This window comes from Aquila chrysaetos, chromosome 3, assembly GCF_900496995.4.
Source record: "Aquila chrysaetos chrysaetos chromosome 3, bAquChr1.4, whole genome shotgun sequence".
NCBI lineage: Eukaryota > Metazoa > Chordata > Aves > Accipitriformes > Accipitridae > Aquila > Aquila chrysaetos.
This window is the reverse complement of record NC_044006.1, coordinates 55,788,494-55,807,704: the sequence shown is the minus strand read 5'-3', so window position 1 is coordinate 55,807,704 and position 19,211 is coordinate 55,788,494. Positions and strand designations below refer to the sequence as shown.

General features: G+C 38.6%; 1 long non-coding RNA gene across 2 annotated transcripts in view; it reads right to left on the bottom strand.

Moving 5' to 3' along the window:
- The window catches only part of LOC115339032, a 31,442-nt gene that overhangs the window by 11,694 nt on the left and 537 nt on the right, over nt 1-19,211 (bottom strand). For both annotated transcript variants that reach the window (XR_005931994.1, XR_005931993.1), the window contains exons 2-4: nt 17,170-17,442; nt 12,924-15,230; nt 10,359-10,475 (exon numbers count right to left, since the gene is read on the bottom strand). This is a non-coding gene — a long non-coding RNA (uncharacterized LOC115339032). The remainder of the gene's footprint in view (nt 1-10,358; nt 10,476-12,923; nt 15,231-17,169; nt 17,443-19,211) is intronic.

The window sequence follows — 19,211 nt, the reverse complement described above, 5'->3', positions numbered from 1 at the left end:
CTCAATCCCCTCATCCAAATAATTGATAAAGATATTAAACAGAACAGGGCCCAACACCGAGCCCTGAGGAACACCACTTGTGACCTGCCACCAACTGGATTTTCACTTAAAAACAAAAGCTACATCATTTTACCTGTCTAACATGATTTGTGCATTAATTCCTATTTGCTCCAACTGTAGCACCATATCAGTTTTGTATCAGATATTTCTGTTAAAATTAGGTTACTCTAAAACATTTAAACCCATCACACCAACCATGCACCTTACTGTGCACTATGTACTTATATTAATATTTTTTCTAGGAAGGGCTCCACTTTGATCACTTGAGTGCTTTCTTAGTAGGCAGAAAAAGAGAGTTGTAAGATGCCCTTGAACTCCTTCATGGAACAACATAACGTGAAGCAATAGTTGCATCAACTTAGGAGCAAGCACATATGACAGACAAATGAAGGCACATCAATTATGCAGGTGGAGGGATTTTTGCAGAATACTGTTTTGTGCAATTGAGGCAGAAAGACCAAAGACATGAAGAGAAAGAATCAATAAATCAACAATATGTCCTGAACAACACTGAGATTATAGCCCTAAAAAAAGCCCAGCAAGAGTTATGCCAATTGCTATCTGAAAGAGGCTTATAATTCCTGTCATTTTGAGCACTCTTTGTAAATAAAAAGGATGATACCAAGACACCTGACTCCCTCAACAACTTCTCCTAAAAGAAATATCTCATTGACCAATTGCTCAAGTCAAAAAAAAGATACAGGAGTATTCTTTTCACTACTGTTCATATGTCTTCTTCACCTGTGTGCCAAGTAAGCAGTCCAGTCAGAGGGAGATAAGTAGGTCTAGCCAGTGCAAAACCAAATGCAGCGTCAGGATGGGGAGCAGCAGGATCAGTGAAGATGTCAGCACCATAACAATCACATAAAGCAGTGAATAACAAGCAAAAAGCGACCTGGACAGCTCTTAAACATAGGTTTTGGTAAAGATGATAGCAGAGAGATTCCACAAGCATGTGAAACTTTATGTAGCATGAAGCCAGTACTGTCATTTTCCATTCTTCACTAAGCATAGGAATGTTTTAGATATTTTAGGTTGGAAATATGTTTCTTCAGAAGTAAAATCCACAAAGGGACTGAGCTGCTCTAACACTGCTAGGGATTTGACACGTACAGGAGAGTGGAAACAGAAAGACAGCAGTGAGCTACCCTGTTCCTGTCCCAGAACTCGGGGATACCAAGTCCTGCTCTGTAAAACACGAGAATCAAGTGAACAAGTACTGTTTAATATCTTAATCAATGACACAAGAGAGTGGAATTGAGTGCACCCTCATGAAGTCTGCAGATGACACCAAGCTGAGTGGTGAGGTTGACATGCCTGAGGGATGGGATGCCATCCAGAGGGACCTGCACAGGCTTCAGAAGTGGGCCCACGTGAACATCATGAAGTTCAACGAAGTCAATTGCAAGGTTCTGCACCTGGGTTGGGGCAACCTCCAGTATCAATACAGGCTGGGGGATGAAGGGATTGAGAGCAGCCCTGCCAAGAAGGACTTGGGGGTACTGGTGGATGAAAAGCTGGACATGAGCCAGCAATGTGCACACGCAGCCCAGAAAGCCAACAGTACCCTGGGCTGCATCAAAAGAAGTGTGACCAGCAAGTCAAGGGGGGTGATTCTGCCCTTCTACTCCGCTCTGGTGAGACCCCACCTGGAGTACTGCCTCCAGCTCTGGAGCCTTCAGTACAAAAAAGACATGGATCTGTTGGAGTGGTTCCAGAGGAGGGCCACAAAAATAATCGGAGGGATGGAACACCTCTCCTATGAAGAAAGGTTGAGAGAGTTGGGGTTGTTCAGTCTGGAGAAGAGAAGGCTCTTGGGACACCTTATTGAGGCCTTTCAGTACTTAAAGGGGCCTTACAAGAAAGATGGGGACAAACATTTTAGCAGGGCCTGTTGTGATAGGACAAGGGGTAATGGTTTTAAACTAAAAGAGGGTAGATTTAGACTAGATATAAGGAAGAAATTTTTTACGGTCAGGGTAGTGAAACACTGGGAAAGGTTGCCCAGAGAGGTGGTAGATGCCCCATCCCTGGAAACATTCAAGGTCAGGTTGGATGGGGCTCTGAGCAACCTTATCTAGTTGAAGATGTCCCTGCCTATTGCAGGGAGGGTTGCACTAGATGACCTTTAAAGGTCCCCTCCAACCCAAACTATTCTATGATTCTATGAAGAACAAAATAATGAAGCAGTTGGAGAGTTTGATCGAAGGGGAAGAATCCAAGGCTTAGCTACATGGGATGGCTCTCTGAGCAACAACGAGGTCTGGACATAGTGAGCTATGATTAGATATTTTATATGCGCCCAGAGTGGACTCACCAGAGTGTACTTTTAATACCACTTTGGGACTGACTTTCGGTTTCCTACCTTTTGATGCAAAATCAGTAAGTATGTAGGATGGCCAAAGTAGCCACATCGATACTCAGTTACTGCTTGGAGTGCTTAACAAACATGCCTTTTCACTGTTTTCTCAAGTGTATATGTTATGGTAAGAGCAGCAATATTTCTTCAGTCTTTCAAGAGCATGAGTGGTAACAAATAGAAATGGAAAACACGGCAAAATTAAGATCATCACCCTTAAATAAGAACAGTTACGCTACAAAGCACTGAAGGAAATCACACTAAATATCTTTAACATGTACATATATTTGGCACTTGAGAATCTTTAAGATTCAGGTTGTTTATCTTTCCAGTCTTTAGTAAACAAAATACAGCTGGAATGAGCTGCAAGAAACCACTTTGTGCAAAATGGTTCGTGGAAGACCAGAATAGCATCTGAAATAACAAATCACCTGCTGGTGCTATACAGAAAGATGATATCCTAAAAATAACCTAAAAAAAATAATTAAAAACTGCAGCCTTTATTAGTTTCCTGACCTGGCTTATCAGTGGGGAACCCCACTACCAGACCTATTGCCACAGCAGCAGGGGAGGTATATGACAGAGCAAATGGCTTGAACGGAGCGCTGGCAACAGAGAAGCTAGGACTGCTACTGAAAGAAATACACGTTAAATATGGCACAGTAAAATAAATCTCACATAAGCTTTATGCCTTTTTAGGACTCCACATTTGTGTAACTGCTCAGAAAACAGCAATGTTTTTTCCTTATGCTTCATTGGAGAGGACCCACAGGAATACACCATGCATGTGCTTGGTGGCCACTAGTAGTGGTCTGAAAATCAAACCTTGCATGAAGGTCGACATACTGGAGGGAAGGGATGCCATCCAGAGGGACCTTGACAGGCTTGAGAGGTGGGCCCACGTGAACCTCATGAAGTTCAACAATGCCAAGTGCAAGGTCCTACACCTGGGTCGGGACAATCCCTAACACAAATACAGGCTGGACAGAGAACGGATTGAGAGCAGCCCTGACGAGAAGGACTTGGGGGTGTTGGTTGATAAGAAGCTCAACATGACCTGGCAATGTGTGTTTGCAGCCCAAAAAGCCAACCATATCCTGGGCTGCATCAAAAGAAGCATGACCAGCAGGTTGAGGGAGGTGATTCTCTCCCTCTACTCTGCTCTCATGAGGCGCCACCTGGAGTACTGTGTTCAGCTCTGGGGCCCCCAACATAAAAAGGACATGGACCTGTTGGAGTGAGTCCAGAGGAGGGCCACGAAGATGATCAGTGGGTGGAACACCTCTCCTGTGAGGACAGGCTGAGACAGTTGGGGTTGTTCAGCCTGGAGAAGAGAAAGCTCTGGGGAGACCTTATAGCAGCCTTCCCGTACCTAAAGGGGGCCTACAACAAAAGGTGGAGAGGGACATTTTACAAGGGCATGTAGTGATAGGACAAGGGGGTAATGGCTTTAAAGTGAAAGATGGTACATTTAGATTAGATGTAAGGAAGAAGTTCTTCACTGTGAGGTGGTAAGGTACTGGAACAGGTTGCCCAGAGAGGTTGTGGGTGCTCCATCCCTGGAAGTGTTCAAGGCCAGGTTGGTTGGGGCTTTGAGCAACCTGGTCTAGTGGAAGGTGTCCCTGCCCATGGTGGGGGGGGTTGCAACTAGATGTTCTTCAAGGTCCCTTCCAACCCAAACCATTCTATGATTCTATGATGACTCTAAGTTACAAAGGGTGGCCACAAATATTTGAAGGATATAAAGAACAGTTTCTCAGGATAATCTAGAACAAAGATGTTTAAAGTCTGGAAAGATATCAACCAATATAAGAAATCCCGTAATGCTCTTAAGGGTTTGGAATAGACACAGGAAGGCAGTAATGCCTTTGGTCTCATGGAGTTCCTTTAAAATGAGACCAAACAAAGCACTGGAGAATAAGAATAATGGAACAAGACCTTTAAGTCCTATGATTTGGGGGTTCTCTGTCATTACTTGATCAACTTCTACATTGTCAATACAGAAAATGGAGATGTAAAAAGGAAAAGGAAATACAGAAGGCACCAAGGCTTATGCTAAAATACAGGTATCATTTAATAAATCTAAAATTCTTTTTTCTTCATGCAAAAATTTTCTCACCTCATTGTTTCTTGGATCTATCACATTTGCTGTCATTTGCCACATTTTGCATGATGTAGCAATTTTCTGGTAAACTCTCTGGGACAATAATTTTCTTTTATATTTGTTAATACAGTGCACAGAAAAATGAAACTTTAATCCCTTTTTCAGGTTCCCAAGCTATGGTACTGAAAAAATGAAAAAAGAAAGGGTATTATCTTGCACTTTTTAAAGCTTGAAATGATGTGTATTATATTTTTGTTGTGTCTCTTTTCTTCCTGCAAAGGCAAATATTTATTTTGAGAGGTCAACTAATGCATAATAGAAGCAGGATATCCCATAAAGTACAGTGCTGCACCAAGAACTTCAAACTCCCTTCTCAAAAGGATATTTACTGTCCTTGACTTTGACTGTCCTTTGGGAAAGAGAAAATTCGGTCTTAGCTTTCCTAAGCAGTAGCAAAAGCTAATCAAACTCACTTTCACTTCCATTTCTGGCATGTGTGTTGCCTTCTAATGAAGACTGCTGCCCACTGAGAGCTTAACCCAAATCTAAGACATTTCCCACAGGATCTCTGGGTATGCTGACACACTAAGTAACTCCATGTCAACTTCAACAAATTTTTAGCTAATATGGGGTCCTCCAGAATTTACCTTTAGCATCCCAGTTATATTTTGACCTGGAGTGCCTGGCATTTTATGGTAAATTTTTGACAGTAAAGAAATGTCAAATTCATTTGGCCTAAGGGAAATTTTCCAGCAGGAAAGAGGTGTTTTATCCCATTCTAGCTTGTTCTTAAATAGAAACACTGTGTATAGCACTGCTTATAGATCGACAGTGACATACTTATGAATGGACACATGGATAATATTTGCACCAGATTAAACCTCAATACAAACACAGTGTCAGAGAGCTCTGGAGGATATCCTCAGAGGTGACAGGAAAGGGTATTCTAAGGAGCAACTGATGGCACTTTTGATGAGGTGTAGCTTGTTTTCTACTAGGTAGACAGTCACTAGTGCCCAGTGCTACTAAGTTCTGCCAATAAAATACACTTTGGGTGAGCTTTTCTCATCTATTCCACTTTCCACCTGTTGAGGAAGAGGATACCAAGACCACCATCACAAAGAAGACCTATTCTAACAGAGTTATAAAGCTAGCATCTGGAAAAGAAATATCCAAACCATGTATTTCCAAAAGCCCATATTTTGTAATTGTCGTGGTTTAACCCCAGCCGGCAACTAAGCACCACGCAGCCGCTCACTCACTCCCCGCCCCCCCCCAGTGGGATGGGGGAGAAAATCGGGAAAAGAAGTAAAACTCATGGGTTGAGATAAGAAAGGTTTAATAGAACAGAAAAGAAGAAACTAATAATGATAATGATAACACTAATAAAATGACAACAGTAATAATAAAAGGATTGGAATATACAAATGATGCACAGTGCGATTGCTCACCACCCGCCCAATCAACACCCAGCTAGTCCCCGAGCGGCGATCCCCCCCCCCCCCCCACTCCCCCCAGTTCCTATACTAGATGGGACGTCCCATGGTATGGAATTCCCCGTTGGCCACTTTGGGTCAGCTGCCCTGGCTGTGTCCTGTGCCAACTTCTTGTGCCCCTCCAGCTTTCTCGCTGGCTGGGCATGAGAAGCTGAAAAATCCTTGACTTTAGACTAAACACTACTTAGCAACAACTGAAAACATCAGTGTGTTATCAACATTCTCCTCATACTGAACTCAAAACATAGCACTGTACCAGCTACTAGGAAGGCAATCAACTCTATCCCAGCTTAAACCAGGACAGTAATTCAGCTAAAGAATAAAATAAAAGCAGTATGAATATATTAAAATAAAATAAATTGGAATTAAATTATCATATTGTCTGAATCCACAAGTTGATTAAATAATATTAAATAACTCAAGAATTCTTATTAAGGTCTATGTAACAATTTTAGTTGTGATGCTATTTAGTTCTCTGTCACAAAGCAATAGGACTCTACCTACCTCAACCAATATAGGTTCCAGAAAAAAAAGTAACATAGTAGTGGTCAAAAACTCACAGATAAAACTAAAAATTTCAGCTGATTACAGCTCTGATGTTAAGTGAGGCAGCCTGTTCAAACTATCATTTGTCAGTTTGCAGTGAACCTTTTCTCTCATAATACAAGAATGTAATCAAATGTTTAGGTATAATTCAAGATAACATGATACATTTCATATTCATAGTAATGTGATCTTTCAGGACCAAACACTGAATTTCTGACGATGTAATGACCTATGTAATATATCTTTTACATATCAGGATTGTCTAATCTATTGGCTGCTTCAGTGTATGGGAAATGAGTTATTTGAGACTGGCCAAATACAAGCTTCGGTACGGAACAGTCTACAGAAGGCAATTTTCAGGATGCTCATTGATCATAGATTTTCCTGGGGATGGTAATGGGAAGAAGAAATGGGTGGTAACTACAACTCAGCTCTCTGCTTGCTCCAGCCCAAAATAGCACTTTTATTTTCACCCTTTACTTGGTGACATTCACCAGCTCTTCCATTCACTGCAGCTTGGCTAAGCTGTCACCTCTACCGAACATTTCCAGTGATGGTCCTGTTGGGTCATGACCACAAATCGCTGTGATGAATTGACCTTGAATTATATGAATGACCTTGAATTGACTGCAACGTGATATTTTACATTTTACTTAAAAATCTCATTGTCCAAATGTTTCTGTTTGAAAAATCTGATATTCTTTTTTCAAATCAATTCCAGTTTCAAACACAAATAATAACATTTTAAACACATCTTTACACTATCTGCTGGAATTAAAGATGGAGACTGGTAAACAGATGTTGATAATCATGCAGCATAATTTTGCAACCATTGGGGTTTTCTTCAACTTCAAGAAGTTGGAAAGATTAATCAGTACTCCTATTGATCCTGATACTTACTCTTCTTTCTTTTTTGTTCATCTTAGGTTGAGAAGGTGCAGAAAGCATGAACTCTTTGTTAAGCATCATGTCACTGCATAGCTAGAACATGGCACCTAATGAATAATGGTCATTTTATACAAATACAGTGGCAAGACTTCTTCCTGTTACTCAGTTCTGATCATGGGGATCTTGATTACCTCCTTGGCACCTGTAACTCAGCTCAAAAATTTCTTTGGCAAAGGGGAAAAAAATGTAGCTCATAAAAAGTTGGAAGTAAAACCATACAATATTCCAATCATTCATTAACTCGTATATGCCCAGAGAACTGCAGTTTTACAGGAAGATGTTTATAATGTTTCCTGTACATTTTAGAATTTTATAGTTCTAAAAATGATTTACTGACAGACAAACTCTATAAGAGAATGTCAGCTTTGGTTTATTGCAGTAAAAATTATTATCCCAATGCCCCCCCCCGCCAATCTGTGGGAAAGAAATACAATGGCAGAACTTCTAGAAGTGGTTACAAGGAAGCAAAGCACAGTTTTAGTCATTCGGCAAGCAACTGAAACAAGTAAAAGATTTGTTTGCTTAAAACAGGAGAGCTCAGTCCCACTGCAGAGACCAGGGTAAATCTAGGCTCTGTAAAGGCTTGTGCTCATGGCCTCCGAGTATTTCAGCATGCTTGTATTCAAATAAGGAAATTTTGACAATTCAAAGGAAAACAATGTAAGGTCATTTTCTTAAATGGCTATACCTCACCAGCAGATGCAAATATTTCTCAAAAATGGATGAGTTCTTACTGAAAATGGACAATAATTATCCCAAATTAGGACGTAATCTAGTTAAAAGAAGTCATATTTGAGAACATGATGTAAATACAAAAGTAATTTAATCAAAATGAAAAAATAAAGTTTGGTTTCAAGAAGGTCAGAACACAAAAGTCATACTGTAAATTTTACTTTGCCTCATTGCTTAAATAATTTCCATTCTAAACATACACTATTTGTTTTGCAGCATACTTTGCCATTCTATTTGTTAACTGTTATCTTTCATGGACTTGGGTGAATGAACTGCATCAAACTGACCCCCCACATAGGATCCTACTGAAAAAATGGAAAGAACAGTCTGTTTGGATTCCTGTTTATCCTTCTGGATGAAATACTGAGTCTGCTGGAATTGCCAGGAATATGGTCACGGATTTAGTAAAATTTTCTCTTAATACATATAATTTTTCTTTTACTGAATGAGTTGTATAAAGGAAAGATGGTACAGCAACAACACAAGCTGATGTCTATCATTGGCTTGCATGATATAAGCATAAGTGGGCTGAATACATCTCTCATTTATAAGATCAAGATATTTAATGTATAAAAATCAAGATAATGCTCTTAAAAATGAAACATTACAGTTGTATAATGTTTCCAAGAAAAAAGCTTTCAATAAAACATATTTACATCTAACTGAACCATACCCAAAAGTATTCTCATAAATATTTTGCAGTCAAGAAAGCTAAAGCTACTTTAAAAAGGAACTGTCAATAATTTCTAAAATAGAACATAAAAATAACTAAGGTGTCCTTTTGATCCTTGTGAGTATACTTTATTTGTCCTTGAAAAAAATATATCCAATGTACCTTTCAAAATGATTTATTATGTGTTATTGTTACAGTGTTCAATATTGTTCAATACTGAACTACTGTACTGATTACCACTCTCCCAGTCTGCTTTAGTTCTATCATGTGCTTTTATTTACCACCTGAGGCAAAAACATTTTAATTGGTTTAGGGAAGCTTGAACTCTCTTTTATCAATGACACATTTCATCAAAATAGAACGAAGCCAGGAGCTGTACGTACTCTGCCGGTTTCCAAAAACAATGGTTTTGTTTGAGGGCTTAAGTTTGGAAATGGATCTCTGCAGTGTAAATTACTTAATCACTTTAATAGCAATAGCAAAACAGCTTGGTTTTGTTCTTCTTCTTCCTTTTTAATAGTAAGAAAACTTATAAACAGATTGTACTAACTATTCCATAGTTTAACTTTATTCTAGACAAATACATTCTGCAAACTGAAGTCTGCATTGTATACCTACCAAAGTTCTAGACTATAATATTACATGGTTTATAGCACTGCAAGTGACAGAATTAAATCATGTACCTTCTCCCGATTTAAGAAGCTTCTGTTCAAATTATCTTTATACAAAACAGAGACAGAATTGTAGGCATGTTTGAAGTAAGTTTCATTGTCTGCAGTGATTCGAAAAGAAAAAAGATCAAATTTTTCCAGATCAAAAATGCATTTTTAAAAAAGCATATGACTTTCTTAGGGAAGATATCGTATGACTTGTGAACAGCAAAAAACCAGTTGTCTTTCTATTTTATTAAAAGTGCTTAGTTGACTAGGCCAGGACCCCGCTGTGAACATCATATTTTTAAAAAGTTATTTAAAACAAAAATATATGTGTATCTATAATATAGCAGTTAAACTTAATTACAAAACAAGGAATAAATCTATCTGTTTGCATCAGTATTTTCAACTGTGATGACAAATATTTTACACTGAAATATAACAAGAGTTATACAACATAAATATTTTTTCACGAACAACAGAATTAATAAGCCCTTTTCTCCTAGCAGGTTACGTATTACGTCCCTCACAGAGCTTGCCTGCCACAGCTCTTGCTTTTATCCCAGCTGTTTGTCTGGGCCAAAGGTGCAATGGCTGGCTGGTATCACACACATGGTGACTGACCAGCCAGTTTCTGTTTCAGCACATGTAGTGGTTCCACATGACGCTTTTAGGGAGAGTTGGAAGGAAAAATGTTCAGACAGACCAAAAGTAATTGCATATGTTTTGTTTCTTTAGGAATTCAAGTTAAACAAAAGAGATAAAAAGAGACACCTACGATCTTTACCTTTTGGCTTACACTGCAGTACCTTATTGGATGTCAGAGACCCTTCAGTGTCACCAACAGTCCCTGGAAAAGACTTCTGCTTCGCCTGACGTGTGGTGCTTGCTCTCTGCCTGTTTGCTGCAGAGGGAACAAAGGGAACAAGTCTGCAAACTTTAGCCACTGCGGAGAATGTGCTGGGCTTCTAGGGCACTTGTTAAGATGCCAAATGGCCCTGCTTCACACATTCTTTACAGGCTTGGCTGAGGAATGCCTTGTTAACTTTAAATCACACTTAAACCAGGTTGAGATAAAATGCAAAAAAGCATGACCTCCAGAACAAATAATACAGTTAAAAACATTTACAGAATACATTGACATAACTATTATTACTTTACTTACAATTAGTTTACCTTTACACTAGTAACCTATTTTTCTCCTAACAAGGTGCTAATAAGGTTTTCAGGTTTTGTGCATTCTTTCCCCACTTCTGGAAGTACCTTAAGTCTTACAGCTGCTTTCTTCTTTGATGAAATCGGTCTCCTTTGACCAACTTCATTCTGTTCTCTCCTTCAATATGAAACAATTTCACTACCTTTTAGTTAGAAAAAAGTTTTTTTCCTTTCACAGTTATGTAACTGTTTCTCTTACACCTAGTAAGGAACTGAGAAAAATGAGGTGTAACGAGGAATGTATTTTTCGGTGGACGTTATACTCACAAATACCTAAAGAAGCTAGTGCATTATAGCTTATTGCTTTCTCCAGCTTGAAACCAGATATTGGCAGTTATCAACGACTTTAGGGTGATTATGAGTTTTGGCTGACTGATCTCCAAGCTTTTCCTTTTAGACATACTGTCGGGACTGAATATATCATGCGGGCGATTATTTCGGTAAAGCTTCTCAGTTAGCTTTAGATGCGAAATAAAGCAGATCTCTCTCCCATTGTTCGACTGTTGCTGATTCTGAGGAAGCATTTGTATCCAAAGCCTCCATAGATGAAGACAGCATTCAATACTGGGAATCTGTACTGAGATACTTGGAAAGGAAGATTTATATTTCAAAAGACGAAGCAGAGTTTCTAATGCCTTCAGTGTTCCAGGTGAGCTGCTAGAAGAGCATCTGGCAAATCTCTGCCAGATCCTTAAGCTGACACAAGGTTGAAGGTCTGGCACTGGCATTCATGCCAAGTTTCATACTAACAGAAATTTGGGCAGGCACTGAAGATGACTTTTATGATGTACTTCGCATCCAACATCAAAACATTTCCAACCCCATCCTACCCAGGCTTTTTATATCATTTATTCTGAGACAGGAAAGAGCCCTTCTTCTACCTAGGGAAATACTACTGGTGTTTGCGTGACTGTTACAAAAAGTGAATACATAGGACCCAGGTGCCTAATCTTAAAAAACTTTCCCCTGTGAAAGCTGTTTCACTTTCGTTCTTGAAAAACACTCTATAACACTAAGTTTTGTTGAGAAGTCACAGGTAAGTACAGAAAAATGGCAGCCCTTCAAAACCAATTGTTGAAAATCCATCCCACTTTAGGCCTCTTCAGACTTAAGATTCTGATTACATAAGTCGGCACTACTGTATTTCTTTACCATGCACAGTTAGATATAAGTGGAAAATGTATTTTTCATGCTTATGAAAACCTTACTGGCAAAAGAGCTAGTAAGGTGTTTATTAAAAATACTTTTAAAAATTTTAAATTTTAGTTGAGAAATGCTCCAGAAACACACTGCAGGAGATGATGCTTCCAGACCTGACCTAGTTTCCAACAAGTCAGTAACAAATTTTTGTGCTGAATCCTAATTCTGTTCAGTAATCTAAAATATTAATTTTGACATATCAAAACTTAGAGTCAAGCAGGGAAATTAAATACTGCAGACCATGCCTATTAAGAAGTTAAAAGAGAGCAAAAGACCCAGCTATAGGAAGATCTATAGGCAAACAGCGAGGTAGCGATAACATTTGGTAACATGGGAAACATTCGGCACATTATCACTTCATTGTCTTTACCTACACAAACCCAGTTCAAAGGAGTGCATTGTAAAAAAAGGCTCTGTAGTTTCCTATAAGACCTGGTTGATCTTACATAAAATAACAATGCATGGAAACTAAACCAGGTCCTATGATTTACAATGTTTTTTCCATGTTATTTATTACACTGAATGGCTTCAGATATATAGCATATATACTTAATATTCATCTCTGGATTGTTTTGAGTTAGCACATTATTTCTTGAATTCTATTCCCTTTCTTTCCTTTTGTTTATTGGGTGCAATAAATTCTTATTGTTTCCCTTTCTTCATTTTACAAGGTAAAAACTGTACTTAATGCCTCATCTTATGGGTATAAAATGGAAGTTGATGGAGTACACTGTTATGATTTATATGTCTTCACCCAGAACTGTCTGTGTATTTAATCCCATAGTGAGGCTATAATGTCTCTATAACTACCATTTATTTCTGAATAAAATTATTTGATGCAAGAAATATATAACTGTGGGGTGGGGGAACATTACAAGACAGAAAACCAAGAAAGGCTAGAAACAGATCAATTATCAATGCGCAACAGTCAACCTACCTGAAATCAGACTTTAGATTTCAGTATACATTGCACATTGGTTTTGTCTTGGTGCTTTTCCTCTCTGGAGCATTAGCCTGAGGGAACAAAGATGATCCTGTAGCTGATTACTACCTACATACAAGCCTTTCTTTTTTAAGCTTTGAAATACTGGACTGTCAACGGAGGAAATCTCAAAGCCTGTTAATTTTCTAGCTAGTAATGGGGTGGGAAAGCACCAAGAGACTTCAATTCAAGTAGGAAACTGCTAAGCTGTTAATCAAAGCACTCAATATATAGCTTATACTATCTCTGTACACAGTTGCTGACTCAAGACAGTTTAGCTTCGGTAAAATGACTTTACCTCTCCACTGAAGACAAGCCTTCAAAAAATACTAGTATTCTTCTCTCAGCAGTAGGAATACACAGAACCATAATATCAATTAATACAATTAGCTGGAGAATCAGAAGTTACAGAAAAGCCCTCCAGTTAGACCGGCAGGAGCAAGAAGTCCAGGTTTCAGATGGATCACCATCTGTGTGTGCAAACAATTACATGACATGATTATCTGCAACAAGAAAGTGAATGCAATTCCTAGGAAGTTCTTATGAGAGAAAAGAAGATATCAAATGAAATATCAAGAAGACACAGAGAAGGTGGAATAAATATAATACTGTTCACGTACTTCTAAGGCTTAAGTAACGTACTATACAAATGAAAAATCATAACTCATTTCTTCTTTATTTTGGTTGTTTCATCTTTATATTACCCCCTGCAAAATGAAACTCCATTGGCCTGTACCTTCTACTTTAAAAATATGAATAAAGAGAGATAGATCTCTCTTACTGGCATTAGCCCACACGCATTCAATGACCACCATGTAATGAATTCCTTAGACAGAATCATTTAGGTTGGAAGGAACCACCAGAGAACATTTACACCAACACCTTACTCAATGTAGGTCCATTTAGATCCAGCTGCTGAAGGCAGTGGCCAGTCAAGTTTCAAGTATCTCCATGGATGGAGATTCCACAGCCTCTCCAGGCAACCTGTTCCAGCATTTGACCAGTCTCAAGGCAAAAGGTTTTCCCCTTGCACTGGGATGGAGTTTCCCATATTCTAACTTCTGGTCACAGCCTCTTGTCCTTCCATTCTGCTCCTCTGAGAAGGGTCTAGCTCTGTCTTCTCAACATGCTCCTGTTAGGTAGTCATAGACAGCAATGAGATTCCCCTCACTGCATTAGCATTCTCTTCTTAGGATGGAACAAACACATCTCTCAGCCTCTCTTTGTACATCATGTGCTCCAGCCCCCTAAGCATCTCAATGGCCCTCTGATGCACTTGCTCCACTATGTCAACATCTTTTCTGTGCTGGGGAGCCCAAAACTGGACACACCACTCCAGAGGTGGTCCCACAAGTGCCATATAGAGGGAAAGAACCATCACTTCCCTCCACCTGCTGGCTATCCTCCTCCTAATGTATCCCAAGATGCAGCTGGCCTTCTTTGTCAGAAGGACACACTGATGACTCGTGCAACTTGCTGCCCACAAGGACCTCAGGTCTTTTTCTACAAATCTGCTTCTTAGCCAGTCAGTGCTACCCTGTGCTGTTACACGGGCTTATTTCATCCCAGATGGAGGAGGACCTTCCATTTGCCTTTCGTAAGTTTCATGAGGTTCCTGACAAGCCATTTCTGGCTCAAAAGCAGCCCTGCCCTCAGTGTACTGTCCACCCTTCCCAATTCATATAACCCGCAAACTTGCAAAGGTTGCACTCTATCCAGTCATCCAAGCTGTTACTGAAGACAAGCACGGTTGGCATCAATCCCTGAGGCATGCCACTCATAACCAGTTGCCAGGTGAGCTTTGTACCAGTGATCACCACCCTTAGAGCTCAATGGTTGAGATAATTTTCCACCCACCTTACTATTTATCCAGTCCATAGCTCACCAGTTTGGCTGTAGGAATACTAGGTAGACTGTTAAATGCCTTGCTAAATTCAAGGTATACAACGTGTACTGCTCTCCCCTTATCTGCTCAGCCAGTCATCTCATCACAGAATAGAACGCAGATGTCCGTCCCAGATGACATTGCACAGAGGATATACAGGTAACCTAAAGAAAGCTCATCACAGATGAGGAGTGGCCAGAGTACACAGGAACCAGTTGCTCAGCAACTGTTTCCAACTGGTGCAAACTAGAAAAAAAAAAAAAATATCCAGAAATCTGGGAAGCCATAACCAGCTCCCTGCTGGCCTTGTATTTTCTTCTGAAAGTTTGTGAGGAAACTTCTCTTTCCCCAAGGGTTCTGCTCATTGCAAACACCCTCTGAAGTAAAAAAAAAAAAAAAAAGAAGAGTCAGGATTTTCATTTGCTCTGTCAGTGTAACAACTTCTCATGCAAATGCAACAACACTGGAAGCTCAGAGATGCAAGATTTAGGGTATACATCCTCATCACTAATTGCCTGAAATGAACAGATTTCTTCACTGAAATACACAAAGCTTGTTGAAATTTTTGCTACGTTAAGCTGCACATCGATTTTTCTTTTCAATGTCATGTGAAAAAGGTGCCAAGCCAAAAATGTTCCTCTGTTGTCATGTGATTCATCATAGCACAAACTTACATTCACAGCTCCTGACAAGCTCTTGAGTTTTGCTTTCAGTTGTACTGCTCCAGAATGAAGCTATCAAAGAAAGAGGAGAGGAAAGCTGCCCTAGGATTTCTCTGTGCATAGGTGGTGCCACTGAAAGTATACTAACACTAACTGTTTATGATGATTTTTAAAACAAAAAAATTGGTGAGGTGATAGTAGAGACGAATGGATTTTGAAACTCATCCATACACACTTCACGTAATGCTAAGTTTTGTAGGACACTATGCAAGGATGTCCCATATGTCAAATTGCAGAACAGGCTCTGACACTACCAGTTTCATACAATTTAATAACAGGCATTTCAACTTCAACCGTTTCTAGTGACTCAACAAGATGCTTGAATATCAGACTGTCTCCTCTGTTTTCCGCAGCCAGCCATCTTAAGATGAGAGTTGCCGTAATACTCTAGATTTATCTGATGACTATTTTTCATTAACAGCAGTGTTAGCAGCAGTCCCACTGTTGTGCTGAATGAGCAGTTTTCTTCTTAGCCTTACTTTTCAGGAGTTCATATAGTTTTCTAAGAGCATGTAATACCTAAAGCTATTTAGTATCTTTCAAATGGACAGAAGGGAAAAAACCGCACCTCTTAATAGGCTCAGACCTTTCTGGAATTGATAGTTTCACAAAACCCAAAGAAAAATTAATTCGTGCAAAACAGGGAAACTTACTTCTTTCCACCTAATGGCAAAATTTCAAAGAAAACCCTTTCTAGTACTTGCAGTTATGGCCGATGGTCCACAAGGACCATGAATCATTCAAGGTATTTTATCTGAGGAATAGATTGTTTTAACTAACAGAGGAGTGTAGTATTGAGGAAATGCTTCTATTCATCTACACAGTTTTTAACTGAGAGGAATGTGGTATTGAGGATATGTTCCTAATTCATCTAGACAGTTCTAGATCACAATCATCTCTTGAAGCTTTGATGCCTATCAATTGCTACTTAGAATGACAGGGGAAAGGATATTAGATTTTATTACTCTTTATTCTTTTGTTATAAAGAAAGTAAGAAAATGTGACTCAAACAAAAATTTCAGCATAATTTTGTAGGTGGAGAAATTTAAAAGCAAAAAAAAAAAAGAATAAAGTGGTTTATATGTTAAAGAATAAAAGTTGTCAGTAAAAATGCCAACAGTATGTAAAACAGGGACAAGTCATGGTTGTTGTGGGAAACCATAAATTTGAAATCTGTCACTTTGTGTGTTCCAAAGCAGATGTTCAGCTGCTATAAATCAGCAAAGCTCCCTGACCCTTAATTTCTTAACCATAGGATTGTGCCAAGGATTATTTTGCATTGAATTTAGTTAAAAGTAGCATTCCTCTAGCTATTCTAAGAACTACAACACCCTCTAGTGGCCAAAGAATTTTTATTCAAATATGGTAAACCAGTTAATTTCAATGATCTGAAGCTACCACTGGTTGTATTCTTCAAAACGTCGAGGTTGGGTGTATACGGGCTATACAATAAACTAAATATAAGCTATAATGATGTATAAAATCCTATGACTTATTTTGGTGTGATGATAACATTCCATAAAGAGGAAGTAGGAATTCATCTGATGAAAGAAAAGACACATCTCAAATCAATTCTTAAGTTACAGTAACTTACTCACGACCGCCCTTTCCCTGAGGTTTCTCATCTGATGGGTGCTTTTCTCAGTACTGCCCAACATGTCCTCTGAAAAAATCATTGTTCCCAACACGGTTGCTCCCTGTGAATCTCTTGTCCTTGCATTCTTCCTTATGTATTCTTAAAATGTCATGAGTATGTGATACTTTTGCAGAATGCATTGCAGACACAAATGTGTCACAGGCCCAAGGAACTCACAGACTCTTGCGGAAAGGGTATCAATATGAAAGTCGATGGGATTTTCAGCTACCTCTGTGGAAAGAGATGAAATAATGAATTTTCATAACAGATCTGAAGGACAAAATGTCATACAGGAAGAAATAGATAGTTCCAAGAATAAAAAAGCAGTAACATTTATATTAGTACTTAAGGAGACAAAACTATGATTAAGGATGGAAGATTAAACAAAAGGCAAGTGTCATTAAACACAAGTACTGTAGATGAAAAGGAGATGAGAACATAAAGAGAGGAGTACCACTGTGTCAGGCATTTAGAAAGGAGGAATTTGAAACAGAAAACCTGAGAAAGTAAGAAAAAGAATTTGGAGAGCAAGACACGTAAATGGGCAAATGGTTTTGATTGCCACACTTAGGGAATGAGGTTCCTGTCCCTTTAGTACAGACCACTTCCTGAGTATCTTCATTTTCTCCCATCAGCAATCTGAACAAGCTCTTCATTCTGCATCCTTCCAATACATCACCTGCTTCAAAACAAAACTTCCCCAGTAAACCTAACTTTTCCCCAATCTCTCTATGATAAAAAGTAAAGCTGGTCTAAATAATTTGATGGAATTTTCTGCAGGAAACCAGTCCTTTTGCAAAACCGGAACTTTCCCATCCAATTTTGACTAAATTATGCATATTTAATTCTTTTAACATTTCAATACAATTAATATATTTCAGTTCAGCTTTATTGAAATCAAATAATTCAGTCTTTTGTTTCAAATAACTTTTTAGTTTGAAATGTAGCTCACAGTACTAAAACTGATGACTCTATATGCCTTTTAAAAATTTAACTGCGTTACTAGCTCTTTTTATCTCTTCTTCTCTGCATTGTCACTGCTAGGTAAACTCTGCAATTAACTGGAGGGTAGCAACTGCCCAGCAAGTTATTAGCCCATTCATGTCACACTAAGCTTTTCCGAGACACTTGTAAGTAATGATGCCAGAGATATAGTATTAGCATCATTGTGTTGGTACTTGACATTCTTAATTTAATTCTACCCCTAATAGTCTTAATAATTACAGACTTTTTCTTGCTGATTACAATGCCAAATCTTTTTCCTTTTTCTCCCAAAAAACTGCAGTCCATAATCCAAAGGCATTTGCTGTGAGCCATACGCTTGGTGACCATATAAGGATAATGCATGTTTAAATTTTACCTGTCTCGGTAAGATAATTTTATTTGAAAATAATAGAAAATCTCAGTATGCTTTGGGAAAGAAAAAAAAGATTCATCTTTAAACAACATGAAAATGCCATGGTAACTTGCAAAAAATGAATAAAAGACTGTTTCTAAAATAGTCCATTTTCTGTCATACTTTTTTCTACACTTACACTTATGAATCTTAAATGAAACGCAACAGTGATTAGAATCACTATGTTCCAATGTAGCTTGTACTATGAATATAGGGGTATTCACTCATCGGTGTTTCTGCGAATGATGGAGTTACAGCTCCAGCAGTTTTAAACAGCTTACCTAAAACTAAACTATTGTCTATAGCATTAAGATACTATATACATGGTATATACACAAGAAAGAACTCTTTTTTAACTTGCTATATTGGCGGTCACAGGAAGTTGTGATTCTCCAGGAATTCCTTCCCATTCCACAGGGATGTCAATCCCAAACATTAACATGCTCAGGACAACCAGCAGCTTGTTTGATCTCATCGACAGATTCTGAGGGCAAGTATCTACCAAGAAATTACCCATTTTCTCTTTTCTATAATTTCAGTAGGAGTCAGTCCTCTAAGAACTTTTTCAAATCTAGCACTAATTCATCATTTAAAAAGTGAAAAT